Genomic DNA, 14,868 nt, shown 5'->3' with positions numbered 1-14,868 from the left:
TCGATCTTCAGGTAGGGCTGGGAGAACCTTTCGCAGGAACCATTGCAAAGCCGCTGCCAAGCCAGTGCAGGTAGCACAGCGCAAGGTAGGCCAATGGCCTGACCATGCGGCAGCACCTTGGCCACGCGCATTATTCCCTTGGGCCACGCTGCGTCCACTCCTCTTGGCCACAGAAGAACCATGGGACAGCCTCGACGGCCCCTCACTTCCCCCAGCCCCAGTCCATTTGCAGAGCAGATGCCCGCGCCACCTCGCCCCTCAGCGCCCTGCACGCCACACGGCGCGCCAAACGCGCGCGCGCCCTCCCTCCCACACAAGGGCCTCGCGTGGCCCCGTGGGCATTCCGCCCCCCGCGCCTCCTCCTCCGCCTCCTGGCCCGACAGGCGCAAACTGCCTCGCTCTGGCCAGCTCCACACGGGCGCCGCCGAGGGTGGGTGGGACGCGGGGCTGGCCGGCGGGCGGGGCAGCGGCGCCGTGAGCCCTGGGAGGCGGCGCCTGTCCCTAGACGGGCCGGGCGGGGGAGTTCATGCCACTAGACGGGAAGAGTTTCTCCTGCTGCCGAGTTGACAGCGCCAGGTCAGTGTGCGAGCCGGAGAGGCAGCCAGAGCCTCTGGCGGCGCGGCGGGAAGCGGGTGGATGGACGGGAGGGCGGCGTTGCCCGCCTGCCTGCCTGCCGAAGGGCTGCGTCTGGCGGCGGCGTGACGCTGCAGGGAATTCCCGCCCGATCCGTGGGGGCGCGTGCCTGGGGTCTGTAGAGGGACGGAGGGAGGCTGCGCGTCGGGAAGGGCTTGCGGGGCTGAGACGGGCACGAGGGGACAGCGGCATCCCTGTGGGGCTCCAGGACACTTGGCTTGTGGGATGAGAGAGCGGGGAATGGGAAGGCTGCCTATATACTGAATGGTCGTCTGGGAGAGCAGAACTCACTTGCTCTCAGAAAGTTTTGTAGGGAATGAGACAGAGACTGAGGTTTCTGAAGGGTGGGCTGGGAGGTTGAAAGGAGCAGGTATGGTTGGGGTCGGGGGCCACTAGGGCTTGGGGAATCGCTTACATGACGTCCAGAAGTAGACTCTGAACTCATTTAGTGCGAAGAAGTCTCTGTGTTTCCAGGCATAGTGTTGAGTGTGTTTTTACCTGTGCCATGCTCACACCTACCACCCATGGGCATAGCCAAGGGGAGGCAGGGGGAAGCTGTCCCCCTCCCCCCAAAAATCAAGTAAATTAATAAAAATGCTTAACGAGCTGAGGTTCTGCCACCCCCTAACATGAAGCCTGCCCCCCAACATATCCTGGCTACACCCATGCTACCACCTATTAAATAATTGTTAATTACAGGTTAAAGAAATCCAATGGGATAGAATCTAGATACAGATAAAAAAGGGAGAGGTGATGGTAAAAAATTTCCTGGCAAGTACTGCCTTCGGAAAATGGGGGGAATAAAATCTCCCAGACCTCTATTGGTGATGGACACATGTGGCCTGCCTTTGCATCAGGTCTGAACCATGTAATGGGAATGAGAACGCATTCTTGATAGGAATTCTGTCTGTGATCCTTATAGAACTCTGTGGTTTACGTTCATCATGTGGAAGAAAGGGCTATATATACATATAAGTGCTATTTGGAGGTGATACATTAAGTGGGCTTTCGTTTGCCTATGCCGCAGGTGGATATGCCCACAATGCAGGACAGTTTGTTTGCAGAAACTTGTCCACCATCTGGGATGCTAAAAACTCAGAGGGCACCTCTTCTACCTGTGGTGCTAATGAATGTGTTTAGTCAAGATGATGAGAAAGGGAGAAAGTTTGTTTCCTCATTTAGCTGAAACTTCTGGTGGATTTTTTTTTTTTTAAATCATAATTTTTCTCTTTGCCTTCCAAACCACAGCAAGGAGCATGAGCGAGGTTCCAAGTATAATCCTGCCACAACAGAGATTATACATTGTGAAATAGATGATGCCTTGGTGTCATATCCCAAATCTGCAGGCGTGTTTTGTAAGTTTCCCACTGTCATTTCTCCCTAGGGCAGTATACACTATAGACTGCAAGTTCCTGTTAGTGTTGTAACTTTGAGGCAATATGTGTGAGTTATGATCCACCGTGGTAACAAGGTCATGATTTAATACCGCTGTGGCAGAGGACCAGTTTCTTCTCCTTACGTTGTTGTGATATGGTGAGGAAACTGTTCTTTTCCTGGAGCCTGGAGCCCCTCATGTAAAAACTGTAATTGCTCTTGATGGCAGCTTCTGAAAAATCAGATAGCTTCACATATAGGGTTGTTAATGAAAAATTATGCTCTTGAAATTTCCTGTCCTTATCCCTACAAGAGTTATAACAATGGATGACATAACAACTGCTGTTCAGAAACATATGGCTTGCAACTGGTGTTAGAGAAGACCTACTTAAATTAACAAACATGACTTAAGTTGGGGCTTTTCATTTCTGTTGGTAATTTCTACTCTGAAATTACCTAGGTTGGATACCATCTGAACACCTTTTCAAACAATAAATTTGGAATTTAACAAAGTCTTTTAAAAAAGAAGATATGTGCAATGCAGCATTCTGGGAGAGGAAGAGTTTAGGGTGCAGTGATATCAACAGAGCTATGCTCAGGTTGATTTGTGAATCACCTATTTAATGTGAGCTGTCAAAGTGATCGTTACACCAGAGACTGGCTGTCTTGGGCTAAGACTGTTTCCCCTTGTGAAGCTAAAAAAACACAGTTGAAAAACTCTCCCACAAGTTGTGCCATGTGTGAAAGTTCTTAATGTGAGCGAGAGCACGAAAAGGAAATTGAACATAAAATTGCAGCCAATGTTATCGCCATGTTATTGACAAGTGAGTGAAAATGGGTTTATTGTTGATAGCCAGCCTACTGTTTGTTCCTATGCTGGAACATTATTCTTAAGGTATAGCTCATGTTGGCTTTTCAAGACTTTTCAAAAAGTTCCATAGCAGCTCTGATGCATAGTTAGGGTATAGATACTCTACACAAATGTATGTTCCATTATATCCACAAAGTTGTTTGTGAAAAATGGGAGCACGTGTCCACACTGAAATCAATTTAATTACAAAGTTAAGGCAATCACTTGGTTCCTATGTAAGCTGTGGCATAATAAACATTTGTACCCTTTTTTATACATGAAAGCAGAGGGGTGGGTTGTGGGTTTTTTTGCATTTTTTCTATACTTAGGCTACAATCCTATGCTTACATGGAAACAAGTCCCATCTCACTTAATGGCACTTATCTCTGAGTAGACATGTATACGATTATCTGTGCACATGAAAAATGCTATGTGCAAACTGAGCCACAGAAATACATATTTTGCAGTAAATTTGATTCAAACACTCTAATCCAAAATCCACTTATAGCTCAGTTTGGTTCATGTTTAGTCAGAAGTATCCTGAGCTAAGTGTGCATAGGATGGCAGTTCTGGGATAAGTATATTGACTTTCAAATTGAATTTCTCAGTAAGTTTGCTGAAGATCACCGTTCTAGATAACTAACTCAGAATTATCCAATCTTTATACCTACAACAGTTAAGCTTAGCTGCAGAGGGCTAAGTCATGGTTTGGCTTGGCATTACACTGGAGCCCAGGCTTACAGTTTGTTTCCTCCAAACAAACCATAAGCAGTAAGCAAAGAACAAAGTTTAGCAGCCTGTTTAGTTTGGAAAGAAACAAACTGTACACACATAAAACTAAATCAAACCATGGTTTTAACTCTCAGCAGTGTGGCAGCAGGAGTAGGAGAGGAGTGAAGCACTCACAATTTTTTGCTCCATGTACCAGTACATTGTACATTCACCATTAAACCATAATTTAACTGTGGTTTAAAGTGACCTGTGGACCAGCATTCATTCCGTTGTTTTCAGAGGCTCAATCTGTGAGACTCTACACTTTTTGACTTGCAAAAATTGATCAATCCCATTGACTGATATGTGGGTGTGCCCTGGCCAAAAGATAACATTTGCTTCTGTGCTGATGCATGCCCGCTTTCCTTCCAGCTCTATGATTCTATGATTTGACAAGCTCACTCCCGCAAGCATCTACACCTTTTGCACTAATTCAGCAAAGTACACACGACTGAACACACATACACTCTGAACGTACTATAATTGGTTTTGCTATTGTTTCAATAGCAGTTTTCATTGTACAAACTGTTTTAAGATGGTAACTGAAGTGGTTTATCAGAATGAACTGAGTGGACTCTGCAGTTGTACCCATTACCTAAGCTACTCGTGTCAAGGGCTAGTATTGCTTCCTTGAAACTTCTTTGCACTTTCTCAAGTCACAAAGTTTCCATCACAGATTGAGTTAAAGAGATGTTACTGCAACTTTTACTTCTGCACCTTGAGATATGTAGACAAGGTTTGAAAAATGAATTACCATTGGAATTAATTCCTACTGCAGGAATTGGGAAGTAATCAGCTAATATAGTCTCACAAAGTACCCCAAAGTATGGCACACTACATCCTCCCAATTATTATTATTATTATTATTATTATTATTATTATTATTATTATTAAAAAGTGGCTGCAGCCCAGAAATGCACAGGGGAAGATATATGTTTTGTGTTGAAACAGAGACTTCCATCCCACCACCATCATCAAAAGCTTTTTTGTTTGTTTGTTTGTTTGTTTCTTTTTTCTGTGTGGCATTAAAAAGCAGCTTCTGGTGTGATCCTGAAGACTTTCTCTTAGGAGAAAGGAAATAAAATCTGCAACGCATGCTTGTAATCCTTTGGACACATGCAAAGGGACTGACAGGAGTGAAGTATTTATCTGCTCCACATACATAAAAAAAAACCTTTGGAATAGAATATAATAGTTTATATTCTAGAGAGCCAGTGTGGTGCAGTGGTTAAGAGCAGTAGTCTCGTAATCTGGGGAACCGGGTTCGTGTCTCCGCTCCTCCACATGCAGCTGCTGGGTGACCTTGGGCCAGTCACGCTTCTCTGAAGTCTCTCAGCCCCACTCACCTCACAGAGTGTTTGGTGTGGGGGAGGAAGGAAAAGGAGAATGTTAGCCGCTTTGAGACTCCTGAAGGGGAGTGAAAGGCAGGATATCAAATCCAAACTCTTCTTCTAGTTTCACAACAATCAGAAATCTAGGGGAGATTTGCACAGTCATTTAAAATGCCAAAGTCAATGTTATTAGGGGCTTTCCCTCAATAGACATATGGGTCAGTGGCCACAAACATTTGTTTCTTATAATATACATAGAAATCATCTGCTGGGGGGGGGGGGAAGGCTGATATTTGTAAATGATAAATGTGCCTGTATGCACACTGAGTAATAAGGGCAAATAGCAAATTTGGTATGGGCAATTTCACATTGATGCGAAGGAATAATGACTTCCAGTATTGTGAACCTATGTTTCTAAGGTTAGAAGACTATGCTTATCTACTGCCCCACACATACTTGAACCATTTGCAGTACCATGAAGACATAGGAAATAGTAATAGTAGTTGTTATTATTATTATTATTATTATTATTATTATTATTATTATTATTATTATTATTATTATTATTATCATTATTAATGAAGATGTCTGTGACTGAACAATTTTATAGCCTTACAGGAACTGCTATGTGTAGATGGTATTAGAGAATGTACAGTGTGAAGCTGCACTACAACATGCAACTTTGCCAGCAAGCCTGCATTGTTTTGTGAGACGCAATAGTGTGTGGCAGTGTATAAGAGCCTTTTGAAGGGTTAACACCCCATCAGTCTTTTTTAGCTGTATAAAACATCTGGCTCATAGAATCACAGAGCTGGAAAGGACCCCGAGATTTCATTCTAGTCCAATGAAGGAATCTTTTTCCCAACAGGGGGGCTCGAACTCACAACCCAGTGATTAAGAGTCTAAGGCTCTACCAGCTGAGCTACCTGACTCATTCGACTCATGAACTCCTAAAATCAATCGATGGACTGGTGATGGTCCAAAGACATGCCGAAGCCACCTCTTTTCCTCATGACTAAGCATATCATCTGCATACCAGGCAGTCTTTACAGAGCCAGGACAAAGTCTATGAATTCAATACTACGAATCCCAAAGTCCCATCTTACTGAACAACAAGTCATTTACTTGCTACATTGCTGGTTGATAATTAGCAATGTTTTTTTTTTAAAAAAAAAAAGGAGAAGAAAGCTTTGGTCCATCTATTCATTATTGTAACAGTATTAGGGTTTGGTTTTTTTAGCATAGCAAAACTACCACAGATAGAAAGATAAATCTGAGGCGAAACTAAGGAATGATTCACACTGGTGTGCCTATCACACAAACACACACTGCTGCAGACCAGCATATGAGCAGTTTCCATTGAAAGGACTTGTGTCTGAGGTGATGTGAATATTCTGACTGTGGTTTTTAAATCTGCAATAAGCTGTCTCGCATCAGGTTTTGTTTTTCTGCCGAAATAAATATATTTTGAATAAATACATTTGTACTCTACTTTGGCATCCATGGTGACAGTGGTATGTGAGTTATGTTAATTTCAGGGGGGAAAGAAATTCAGATTAGCCATGGCCTGCGGCTTATTGTATCTTCTGATCTAGCCCTCAGAGATGAACTCGGTTGTCCATTGCTGTAATAGGGGTTTCAAGAATAGGATTGGATGCAGGGCCCCCCCCCCGCCACACCTCACAGCACATGCACGTCCCTCATGTGGCGTGTCCGAGTTTCATAGGGCCGCTGACATGACCAGCCCTGAGATTCTTCCTCCAGACCAAATGCAGTTTTCTAGCCACAGAGCAACTGCTGGAAGCTGCGCTGAGGAACAAATGAGGTGGGGAGGGGTGGCTTAACCCTTTCACTCTCTGCAGTTTGACCGCTTCACATGCCACTTTTCCACTCATGGGGAAAAGGTTTCTGAGGACCCTGTCCCCCCCCCCTCCTTCCAGGTGGTAGCAAAGCAGCTTGTGGGTAGGGGTTGTAGAATTTGGGGAAGTGAAGAAGTGAAGAGTCCCCCCCCCTTCCAACCTCCTATGACTGTGTTTTGTTTTGTTGTTGTTTTATTTGTTTTTATTTGTTTTTAAATGGGGATATCATATAAGTTGCTGTCTTATGTAGTTTGATGCATAGTTGGAGACAGAAGTCTGTGTGCATTCTGGTTCTGCGAAAGTTCAAAAATCACAGGAAAGTAATGCTTTTCCATTTTCATGTGCATCCATCAAAGGTGCCAGTCTCTTATCATGGCCCCGTCCTGCTGCTTTATACAGTGGTACCTCAGGTTAAGTACTTAATTCGTTCTGGAGGTCCGTTCTTAACCTGAAACTGTTTTTAACCTGAGGTACCACTTTAGCTAATGGGGCTTCCTGCTGCTGCCGCGCCGCCAGAGCACGATTTCTGTTCTCATCCTGAAGCAAAGTTCTTAACCCGAGGTACTATTTCTGGGTTAGCGGAGTCTGTAACCTGAAGCGTATGTAACCTGAAGCATATGTAACCCAAGGTACCACTGTATATCTGTTGCTGTTCCCGAGTATTCTATGCACCCCTTCTGTCCTTCCTTTCTTACTATGACCCAAACCAAAAGTTGTTTTTGTTTTGTTTTGTTTTAAATCCCTCCAGTGTTTCTATTTAAATTATTCTGATTGAATTAAGCAATATTCTTAATATTTAGAAACTCTGAAATATTTTCAGTGAGGAATGTATGTTTTCATGTTGTATTATTTGGCGTTTGGCGTGGGTGGCGGCGATTCTAGACAGGAATACAGCTTTGGAGAGTGAGTAATTTTAGATTAATGTATGTAACACGTTTGCAGGTTAGAATAGTTTCTGCTGTCTGTTGGTCATCAAACCACTGTCTTGTTGTAGCAGAGTGGTCAAATTTATTCATAGGTGTGGAGGATTGTAAAATAAGTTTTCTCATGCTGTTTTACAGCTCAGCAGTGATGATAACAAATTGCCTGAGGATCTGGGATTCCTTTATTCTTTCTCATGTCTGAGTGGGATAACTGTAGGTTTCTCTTGATCTTCATTCCTGTTGAACAGGAAAATATTCAGCCATGGATCTTCCAGCTATATTTCTCTGAATGCATCTTTTAAAACCCATTAGAAACTGTTGAGAATAAAAACCTGTTCCTAGATAACTAGAGAATCAAGTAATGAAGCTTTTCCTAAACTATGTCACTTCAGCTTATAGGTCAGTTCACATACAAGTTGAATGCTACTGTGTTTGTTTGTTTGTTTGTTTGTTTGTTTGTTTTAAACCTCACTGCACAAACAAAAGGAACCTCTCAGGGCTTCATCCAGATACGGCATTTTTCTATATGCAGGGAGGTAGGGTGATTTTAAAGATAATAATAGATGGTCCAGTGAGTGCTGGACCATAAAGAAGGCTGATCGCCAAAGAATTGATGCTTTTGATTGACTGATTGATTGATTGATTGATTGATTGGTGCTGGAGGTGCTGGAGGAGACTCTTGAGAGTCCCATGGACTGCAAGAAGATCAAACCTATCCATTCTGAAGGAAATCAGCCCTGGGTGCTCACTGGAAAGCCACATCATGAGAAGAGAAGACTCCCTGGAAAAGACCCTGATGTTGGGAAAGATTGAGGGCACTGAGAGTCAGTGTGGTGTAGTGGTTAAGAGCAGTGGACTCGTAATCTGGTGAACCAGGTTTGATTCCCCGCTCCTCCACATGCAGCTGCTGGGTGACCTTGGGCTAGTCACACTTATTTGAAGTCTCTCAGCCTCCCTCACGTCACAGAGTGCTTGTTGTGGGGGAGGAAGGGAAAGGAGATTGTTAGCCACTTTGAGACTCCTTCGGGTAGTGATAAAGCAGGATATCAAATCCAAAATCTTCTTCTTCCAAAGTGGTAACACTTCTCTTCTAGCTGTATATACTAGAAAGCAGATACAGTAGAGACGTACTGAACTACTGAACAAAATTGTAGGATTTTGAAGTGAATGCACTTCCTGCTTGGCTTTGAAGTGAGCACCACACCAATGCTATCAGGAGCTGACTTACATACTAAATCAGAGTATTTATTAGTTGACCTCAGTATTCTGACAGGTGCTCTTCAGGGACTCAGGCAGAGATCATTCCCAGCTCTGGTCCTTGAAACGCGTGCGTTGGAGCCTTATGCATGCAAAATATGTGCTTTTGTCAATGTACTGCACTTAATTCCCCCCCCCCCCGGGAAAGGCTTTCTTATGCCACAGTGCTGCAGTGGGACAGTTACTCTCCCAAAATGTAGATTACCCCTGCTATAGGGTATATAAATGTTGGGAAGGGTAGGACTTCTTTAAGCACCTTGACAGTGAGATGTGGGTTTTTTTCTTTTTCTTTTTGAACATATGATATTCTGTAGCTTCTTGAATATTCCATATATATGCTAAATTATCATTTCAAATAATGCTTTTGGGGTCCTTTTTGCATCAAAATTGTGAAAGAGATTTGGATCTTAATAACACAAGGCTGTTTGTGACTTCAAGCCAGGTGATATGAAAAGAAAAATGTTAATTACAGGCTTTTGTAACTGGCTGATAATTGAAGCAGTGATGGTCAGAAGAACAGGTTTTACAGCACAAGCAGTTTGATTATCTCTATTAGGAGCTTAAGGAAAAGGTGACACACATTTTCTAATATTTATTTGCACAAGACCCTCCCTCCCCATGGCAGTTATTTCTTTTTGGAAGTCTACAGTGAGAGGGAGCTAGCTAAGCTCAAACCTTATTGAAATGACCCCCAGGGTCCCTTCCAACTTTACATACTATGCTTCTATGAACAGAACTTAAGTTTTTGATTGATTGCCGGGCTTGCTACTCCAGCAAAATAAGGACTTAGTACTTAACCGCTACAGTTATTGGATGACACAAACCTGCATATTACACCAGCAGTGCGGCCAGATACTGTGGACCATATTTGTACCTGGGTTCCGTGTTTGATTGTTAGTTTCTCTTAGTGTGGGTACAACCAGTGAAGGGTTTCTAAGGCTGTATCTTATGAAACATCAAACACATGCATGTAGATTCTGAACCCATCAACAGTAAAAGTTGATATCCTTTTTCCAATAACAACCAGTGAGTCCCAGAACAATTAGTGAGCCTTACTCATGAGTAAAATAAGCATAAGAGCAGAAGTTCATACTGTGTATTTAAAAACAGAGTTCCGTCCTTCCAAGAATCTCTTAAGATAAAACTTTATTATTCATTCTTCAGTATGATCCTGCTGTTCCTGCATGGATTGAGGATGAAAACTGAGACAAGACCTGACATATTTTGAAATAATTATTCTGGCCAGAACACTGGTATTCTGACCAGAACACCAGTCTTTCATAACTCAGAAATCCACACAGATAACAAAATTTATTTATTTATTTATTGTTATGAATCACCTTCCGCATTTTAAAGTACATGAGAAAATATGCAGTAAAAACACCAAGAACAAAAAAACACATAAGTTCCAAAATATAGTAACAGCTGCCTTCTATGCTGGCCATGGGCTAATTATTATCTATCAGTGTTGAGTGAGCCCAGAGATTTCAGCTCCTGATGGCTATATGATGCTGAGTGGGTTGTGTACTACTTAATGCGATAACTGACTGCTTGATAGTGCTGGTAGTCAATATATCAACCACATATTTCATGAAATTACCTCTGGTTGCTAATCTTTCTCCCCACCTTAACCCTTTGTGAGGCATCTGGGAAAACCTGAGTACATTCAAACCTTTATAACTAAAATGAATACACCTTCATCACTTTGATTTGCTGTGCAATACTATGCATGTCTTCTTGGATATAAATCTCACTGAGTTCAGTGGGGTTTACTTCCAAGTAAGTGTATTAGAACTGGGCTATCTTCCATTATCCTTTACTTTTTGGGTTAGGTTAGGCACCATGTTCCTCTACTATTTTATATCACCAGCTTGAAAAGAAAGAAAGCTAGCGATCCTCACAATGAATTTAAAATATTCTCCCAATATTCAGTTCTTTCTGTTAGTTCAGTCCAACCTGGTTGTTGAATTCCTGTCTGGCAGTAACTTTTTGTTGGTGATGATGTTCTAGCTTAATATAATCATAACTACTTTGAAATATTGCTTACACCTGAAAAACAGTATATAAGTGAAATAAAACGCATGGAAGATATACTCATAAATGTATAATGATCTATGTATTTGTGTTCTATAATTCACATCCATTTTATTATGCTGTGCTGCCAATACTTTCTCTTTGAAACCCATCATCCTGATCTTTTTTAAATCTCTTTTTGATCACTATTATTATTATTATTAATTTCATTTCTATACCACTTTATATTTTAAAGAAAAAATCTTAAAGTGGTTTACAACACATGAAAACGTCAAATAAAACTATCCAGAATAATGGATTTTTAATGTATGATATATTAGGGTATTTTTGGTCTTTGTGGAAGCAGATGGGCGGGGTACAAATTATTATTATTATTAATAATAATAATATCTTCAAGGAAAATATTTCAGATCCTTCTCCAAGTAACATTTTGCTTTCCCCATATTTATTTACCTACTTAATTTAGCTCATAGCATAACAGAAATAATCTAGGAAGCCAATGTGGTGCATGGCTGTCAACATTTCCCTTTTTAAAGGGGAAATTCCCTTATTCCAAATAGGATTCCTCGCAAGAAAAGGGAAAAGTTGACAGCTAAGATGTGGTGCAGTGGTTAGAGTGTCAGACTAGGACCTGGAAGATCAGGGTTCAAATCCCTACTCAAGTCATGAAGCTCAGTGGGTGACCTTGGACCAGCCACAGCCTCTTATCGTACCTCAATGGGTTGTTGTATGGATTAACTGAGAAGGGGAGTGAACCATGGACAAAAAAGTGGGACATGAATGCAATAAAGTGAGACATAAATGCAATAAGCACAATGTTCAGTGTTCTGTGTGTCATCACTTAAAAGTGCTAATTCCTGAATTAGCTTCTGCAGAAGCATTATCCCTACTTTTATTTCTGTCTCATTTTAGTCACGAATACAGTTTTTCTATAGCGGCAGAGAGTTGCAGACGCCGCATTAAACAGCTGATCCCATGCATCATTCACTGTTGCACCCACCGTATAATGTGATGTAATGTTGTGGTTGTGAAAGTCATGTGCACATCTTTCCATTCATTCTGACTGACAGGATGTTGGTTCTATGTAGGCGAAAGTTCAAGTGATGATTTAGAAAGTCTTTCCAAGTGCCTTATCTTTGTTTAACATTTTTTTTAAAAATGTTGTTTTCCAAACAAGAAGCGCTTCTCCATGCAGAAAAATGCATGGGATGGCTGGCAGGAATTTGCAAAGCCTATAATATGTTCTGTGTTCGCAGTATTTGGGAATATTTGCATTATCTTTGCTCTGAGACATAGGAGGCATATTGTTTTCGGCATATTTTGTATACATTATTTTTCAGAAAGCAAAATAAGATGGGATTAACTGTGTTAAGACAGGAGTTCTGGGATGCTGGCCGAATTTTCTGGAAGAAGCAGAAACTGAAAGTGTTTCTAGATGACTATAGGGAGAAGGGTTCGCACAGGAGCTGAGGGGAAGAATTTGGAAGTGTGTGGTGGTGAGGTTTTAAAAGTTAATTGTGTTAGTATTTTTAGAGTATATATTAATATGAAAGAGGGGGGAAATCTCAGAGGTTGCCTTGGAACTATTCCCCCAAACCAGTCTGCTCTTGAAATATGCCCACATCTGGCAATGTCTGGAATTTTTAGTACATGTTGTGAAAGCAACGGAATATTAGTCTTTGGGAAGGCTGTTGCTCTTCCTGCAATATGTATAACATCCATTATTTTCCAGTGGTACTGGGCAGAAGATAATATAACAGGGGTCAAGATGAGATGTGGAGTAATAGATTACATGCTCCATCCCTGCTATCAGCTGGATATTATAGCTCATTTATCAGTGAGGTAGGTGTGTGTGTGTGTGTGTGTGTGTGTGTGTGTGTGTGTGTGTGTCTGTTTCATGTGCACCAGTTTGCTCAGTGGCATCCCAGGGTGCCTAATCAGCAACATAATTTTATACCATTTTGCTAGTCTTATCATTTTGCTAGCTGAAGGTGAAAACTTGCAGAGAGACAGAGGCTGTGTTTGGATGGTCATATCATGACTTAATAAACTGAGGTGTTAGGAAGCTTTGTGCTCATGTTTGCAGCTTCTTTCCTTCTCCCTTCCTGAGGGTTTGAAGTTGGTTGAAAATGCTGGTTTGTTCCAAACCTCGTGTCTGTTGCTTCCCAGTTTTCACACAACCACATGGTTGTTTTTTTAATAAAGATTTCCTGGTTTAATTCTGGCAAGCTGGGAAGTGAGGAGGAAAGGGATTGCATGCAAAGGCAATGGGTTTGTGCAGACATAATGCCTAGCTGTGATTTATATCATTTAACCATGGCCTTAATGTAAAAATGTATTTCAGGGCTGCTTTGTGCATGATATTGGACTTTTTTAAAAAAAGTAAAACACAAGGTCCTGAGTATAATGCGATTTGGAGAGTGGGGAAGGGAAAATGTGTCCCTTGTGCTTTCCTCCCAGCTTTAACATCCCCATATTGTTAGGCGAATGATAGTCCAGTTATTATAGCATGAGACTCTTAATCTCAGGGTTGTGAGTTTGAGCTCCTGCATTTCAGGGCGTTGAACTAGATGGTCCTCATAGTTCCTTCCAACTCTATGATTCTATATAGTATAGGCCAGTGTTTCCCAAACTTTTTTGGGCAACGGCACACCTGTTTACTGAAAAAAAATCTCGCGGCACACCACCATTAAAGCCCCGCCCCGTGACGTCAGCGCGCAGCGTCACGCCGGGAGGGACGCACGAAAGTGAAAGTTTTTTCCCTCCCCCCTCAGTCCCTCGCTCGGAATTCAGCTCGTTTGGGGCATCGCTCCGGCTGCTCCCTCTCCCGCCGCGCAGGAGCGATGCCTCTCTCTGGCTCTCCCTCCGCGCAGGCTGAGGGAGGGAGGGAGGTGCGCGTGTGACCCGTCTCTGCTGGGAGACCAAACCCAGCGAGGCAGAGTCGCGCGGAGGCGCCCAGGCAGCGCTGCCGGCTGCGAGGAGGAGCGCCAGGCAGCAGCAGGAGGCGCGGCCTCTCCTCGCCGCCGCCGCCCCGCCTCTCGCCGCCCGACTCGCCCGCCTCCCTCCAGGCATCTCGCGGCACACCAGCCGATGTCTCACGGCACACTCGTGTGCCGCGGAACACCGGTTGGGAAACACTGGTATAGGCATAGTAACTCCCTCCCCCAACCTAGCTGACTCTACGAACATTTTGTGGCCCAACAGTTCTATTTTCTGGATTCTTAAAGAAAATGTACAATAGGTATTTGCATTCTGAGCGAGCCTCTGTGTGTACAGTGGTACCTCAGGTTACATATGCTTCAGGTTACATACGCTTCAGGTTACAGACTCCGCTAACCCAGAAATAGTGCTTCAGGTTAAGAACTTTGCTTCAGGATGAGAACAGAAATCATGCTCCGGCGGTGTGGCAGCAGCAGGAGGCCCCATTAGCTAAAGTGGTGCTTCAGGTTAAGAACAGTTTTAGGTTAAGTACGGACCTCCGGAACGAATTAAGTACTTAACCCGAGGTACCACTGTATTTAGAAATCTGCACCTTATATTTATACCTTATCTTGTAGTAGTTCCGAACTGGTAAGAGATAGGATCAGCAAAGTTTGGCATTAAAGGCAATAAGAATTCAAGATGACAAACTAATAACTTAAATTTAAAATCTTAGGCATGTTGCTAATGTAAGTAATATGTTGCCTTAGTGAAGAAATCCTGCAGCTTCTGCTCGTGTTCATAATGATGGCTTGCTTTGACGGCTGAAGCCTCTTTCCCTTTGCTTATCCTGCTAAAATACCATTATTTTGCAAAGACAAAACAAAGAAGGCTGGGTGGCCTCATATAGAAGATAA

At 42.7% G+C, this 14,868-nt stretch overlaps 1 protein-coding gene and 1 long non-coding RNA gene across 4 annotated transcripts in view; one reads left to right on the top strand and one right to left on the bottom strand.

The window, feature by feature from the left end:
- The first annotated feature begins 472 nt into the window (after positions 1–472).
- PPARG (peroxisome proliferator activated receptor gamma) overlaps positions 473–14,868 on the top strand; it is a 65,624-nt gene continuing 51,228 nt past the window's right edge. Inside the window, exons 1-2 of one of the 3 annotated variants that reach the window (XM_081176852.1) lie at positions 628–747; positions 1,882–1,988. The gene's annotated coding sequence lies outside the window, so the exon portion shown is untranslated. Of the gene's footprint in view, positions 577–620; positions 748–1,881; positions 1,989–14,868 lie in introns of those variants that run through there. The other 2 variants (XM_081176850.1, XM_081176853.1) reach the window with 2 other exon arrangements.
- Positions 8,448–14,868, bottom strand: part of LOC308577261 — an 85,098-nt gene continuing 78,677 nt past the window's right edge. Inside the window, exon 3 of the long non-coding RNA XR_014003548.1 lies at positions 8,448–8,663. This is a non-coding gene — a long non-coding RNA (uncharacterized lncRNA). The remainder of the gene's footprint in view (positions 8,664–14,868) is intronic.

This window comes from Podarcis bocagei, assembly GCF_964188305.1.
Source record: "Podarcis bocagei genome assembly, chromosome: 2".
In the NCBI taxonomy this organism is placed as follows: Eukaryota; Metazoa; Chordata; class Lepidosauria; order Squamata; family Lacertidae; genus Podarcis; species Podarcis bocagei.
The sequence above is the reverse complement of the archived record's forward strand: the minus strand, read 5'-3'. Positions and strand labels throughout refer to the sequence as shown.